We start from the raw sequence: 4596 nt of genomic DNA on the forward strand, positions 1-4596 counted from the left end.
GATGACTTTTAAGATATGTATCACACATAAATTGTATCCCTCTTTGTGGAAATTTTGTATTTTTTCATGTTCCACCTATGGCTGTTGTGATCTTGCACCACTGAGCAATCTATGGAACAGGAAATCCTTGTCTTCACTTTTAATTATCCTACCTGATGAAACAGGATTCCATTATTTAATTACTCCCCACCCCCATCTCCCCACCCCCCATACACACTTTGGTTAACTACAGTCACCAGTATTTTATGTAGCACCCTTCTTTCCCTTTAGGAGTCCTGGATTCCTGGTCTGAAGAGCAGTAATCCCACAACCATAACTACTGGATTTTAGCAGGTTTTATATTGGTGTTTCAAATAATTTGGTTAAGAAGTGGCAGCCAGTGTAAACCACTGAAGACCAATTCTTGTTGTACAATGCTGTACAATTCATCATAGGAACAACTTTAAAGTGACTGCACTGACTGGCAAGCAACACCGTTTTGCCCTAAAAGAGATATGGTCCAGAGGTCTGGATGCCAAACCAGACCTCCTGCATTCTAGATACGGTATCTTACACAGCCATATATAAAAATTACATTGGCTAGGAATACACCAACAGTCCTTAATTGCGTTCCAGTTAGAGGGTACAGTTTCGAACTCCCTGAATTAGTTATACGCAGTGTACTCCTGCCTGGACCCAAACTCAAGAATGATTTCTTAATGCAACGAAGAAATGATGGATTAGCATTTCAATATGCTATGCCAATCTGATGAATTGTGTGGTAATATCATTCCCAAATTGCCCATTTGCTTGGAAAACAACTTTAGCCACTGTGTTACCAAGGAAGACATTGATTTTCTTCCTTTTCTTTTATTCAAGCTAAAAGTTAAGAGGAGTGCTGGGGAATTTGTTTTGCCTAAGTTGATGTATTGGGCCTGGCTGGGCAGGAGATAACTTTCTTCATATCAGCCTGTATAGTGCTATGTTCAGAATTTGTGGCTAAAGCAGTATTGATAACCAACTGGTGTTTTGGCTCTGGCTAAACAGTATTTGCACAGTGTCATGGCTTGCTTTTTTCCCACTCTAACTCCTCTGTCAAAGAGCAGGCTGGTGGTTGGGAAGTGACACAGCAGGACAGCTGACCTGAATTGACCAGAGGGATATCCTATCCCATAAAATATCACGTTCAGCAATAAAAGCTGTGGTAGAGCAAGAGGGAGGTGAAGGCTTTTTCTTCCAAGGTGGACATTGCTCAGAGACTGGTTGGGCATTGGTCTGCTGGTGGGAGCCAGTGAATGATTGCCTTTGCATTGCTGCTTCATATCGTTTTTCCCTCAGCTATTAGACTTTCTTTATCTTGACTTATGAGTTTCCTGGCTTTTGTTCCTCCTATTTTGTCCCCCATCCCAATGAACAGGGTAGGGTGAGTTAGAGGCTGTGTAGGTGCTTGCTTCTGGCCAGGGTCAATCCACCATGGCTGAAAACTTTTTATTTCTCCTCTACACAAGAAATTTCCAGCAACGCTCTCCAAGATGCTCAGCCTGACTCTCTGGTCAGGCTTGTTCCTTACCCTCCTTTTCCCATTGCAGGCCAGCCCAGTGTTTGTCCTATCCCTTATCTTTCTCATGGCAAAATCCCATTCTGCATCCAGTTTTGAGGAGAGCTGAATCAGACCTCTATTTACTAGCTACAGTAAAATTAGATTTTTCCTAGCTGAATCAATTGTGGAGTCCTTGAAAAAAAGTTTTTAAGGGACAAATGTGACTTTTGATAATAAAAAGAATAAATTATTGTTGAGTGCTGTGGGGATATGGTGGTTCCTGGTTGGCACATTATAAGGGCTATAGGCTAGAACTTGATAGCAGTACTCCAGCTATATACCAGCTGCATTTTTTTTAATGACAAAAATAATCACAAGTTTTCTGCACTGCTGTCAAAATACTGAGCCAACATGCCAATCTGGGCGTGTGATCTGGAGTTCTGGTCTGGCTACATCATCTGTGCTTTTCAGCCAGTTCCAGAAGCAGATTCTGTAATATTGGTGAGGTCTGATCCAGGAAAAGTGCAGATGTTGCAGTATGCTGCAAGTACTTTGGGAGTTAGAAAGACTCAGTCCAGTCCTTGGGCCCTTTTCTCTTTGTCTTACATGACACTCGTAGCACAGAGCAGAAGCAAAAGTAGGCAATCCAGCAGAAGTAGGAATTTTCCCAGTAAAGGTATCCATACTGTTGGTCAGAACCCCTAAGAGCTCTTAATATTTACTCTTCTAACATTTGCACTACCAAAGAAAAAAGATATTTGGCTGCAGCACGGATCCTTGAACCAGAAACAACTGACTGTAGCTGAGGTTAGGGTTCTTAGGTGTCAAGAGAGATTTGTAGGCATCCTCTTTCCTTAGTGTTTGCTTTCAGATGTACTGACAAGACACTTCTAGTCCTTATTGACTCTGACATGACCTGGTCAGATTTGCTGATAGCCATAACAATAATAAATTTAGAATCCTATGTTGGTATTCTGGGGTGAGATTAACATAGAGAGTTTATCTTTCAAGAAGGAGATCAGTCAATTGCAGATGATACCTCAGGTGAGCTTTAGTAAATCTTACTCTACATTTGTGCTGTTTTTTATCAGAACTGCTTTAGCAGTGAGGCAAAGATAGAGTTGTTCCAACATCTAGCCAAACCAGTCAGTTAACTTCATTCCACAGGCTTCACATTAACACTGGGAAGTTCACTGCTGTGCTTTCTTATGAGACATGCATATGGGGATTGTCATAAATCCACCTGTTGCTCTAGTCTTAGTGGTATTAAACCATAGAGAAAGCATCAGTCTTTTCCCTTGCACTTTATTTATGCTAGACCATGTTAGTACATGACATCTGTTTTGCACAGTGCCTCATGCAATGTATCAGTTAATGAGATTGGCTACACTGAAATAATTTTTGGATCATTTAGGGATATAAAGACTAAGTGAGATAAAGTGGTATTGAATTATGAAGTTAATAAGACTATTCCATCATGAAAACAGCATGCAAAATCCTGCTGTAACAAACCTTTCCAAAGTTAGTGATAGAGAAAACATGTCTTGCCAAATGCTCCATTCAGACCTGATCTCCAGCAGTTCCAGTGAGGTATGGTTCATAATTTCTGCTTGTGTTGCTCTGTGGAATTTGTGTGTGTTGATTTTGACCTTGGATTTGCTGTTAAGCTTGAGAATAATCAAAATATTTAGTGCACTGAAATGGAAACCTCTTTTGGCAATGCTTTTCTTCACATGTATACATGATTTAAAGAAATAAACTCAGAAATTTAACTTTACCTGTGTTATAGGCAGAAAGATGATTCTTAGAAGTCTTTTGCAAAAACTCAGATTCAACAGATGATTTACTTTACTTCTATTCATCTATAGCACAGCAATGAAACCTGGGGAAGATGCTTTTATGAAAAACAACACTGTTTCAGTTTTAGAAAATGAAATTTAAAAAATCATCCAGTTGTGTCATTTGCATCAACCCATGACTATGCAGCTTTCTGCATCAACACTGGTGCCAGTGATATCGTATCTCTAACTCTGCTATTTCTTGGTCTCTAGTGATTCCCTAGTACTGTCCAGAACCTGGCTACCAAATGTTTGTACAGGAAAAAAAAGGTCAGCTTTCCATAATCTAATGTGTGATTTCTCATTCACAACTTCTATAAAATCACACAGTTTTGGGATCCCTTATCTCTTCTTCTGCTTGAGTCTTAAGTCTTCGGTGTCTTACAGAATAATTTCAACATTCTTCTGCCATTCTAACACACTATTCCTTCAATTTGTCTCAAGTATTTAAAATTTTTATTCAGTGCACTTTATAATAACTTGGACTTAACATTTTTTATATTGTACAGAGTAACGTCTCAGCTACAAGAGAGCTCTGTAATTACTTTACAGATCAGTGAAGGATGGACAAGTATCTCGATACATGCACTGAGCTTCCTCTTTAGTAATAGGAGATTGAGAAACGTGGATAACAGTCTGCATGCTGAAAGCAACATTCAAACTCAATTGAAATAGTAGAGTGTGACTTAAGATAGTAACATGCAGAGGTATCTACTGGACTTGAAATCTGTTGTACTGTTTTGTTGCATTTTCCTCAAAATTTCTCAACTTCTGCTTTTACTGTACTCTCTAATTTTGCTCTGTAAATTCCATGACAATTCTAGATCCTGACCTGTGCTACCTCCTTTCAGGTAAACTCCATGGAAGGAGTTTAGGAATACTTGATATAGCTGCCAGAGGCAGGGAACAAAGGTCCTTTTTAAAACCACCATAAGACTCAAGTCCTTCTGCTCAGTACCCAAGGTATATTTCTTAATGCTACCTTCATAAATAAATAAGAGCTTATATATTAAAAGAACAACAACACTAAACACAGCTTTTCTTGTAAAGCACCTGGGGAAGAGCTAACTATTTATAAAACAAAATTAACAGGTTATTTAGCTAAATATACTAACAGAAAGGCTTTCCTTCCTATGGTGCTGTGAACAGAGAAGCACTCTTTGGCACTCACTCATTTTGTCCTTGGTTGGTATTTTAAATTTCAGGTTAGAGAATCCAGCAAATTTATCACTGGGAAGT

This window comes from Manacus candei, unplaced genomic scaffold (genome assembly GCF_025592945.1).
Source record: "Manacus candei isolate 608988 ecotype Guabito, Panama unplaced genomic scaffold, ASM2559294v1 h1tg000014l, whole genome shotgun sequence".
Classification (NCBI taxonomy): Eukaryota; Metazoa; Chordata; class Aves; order Passeriformes; family Pipridae; genus Manacus; species Manacus candei.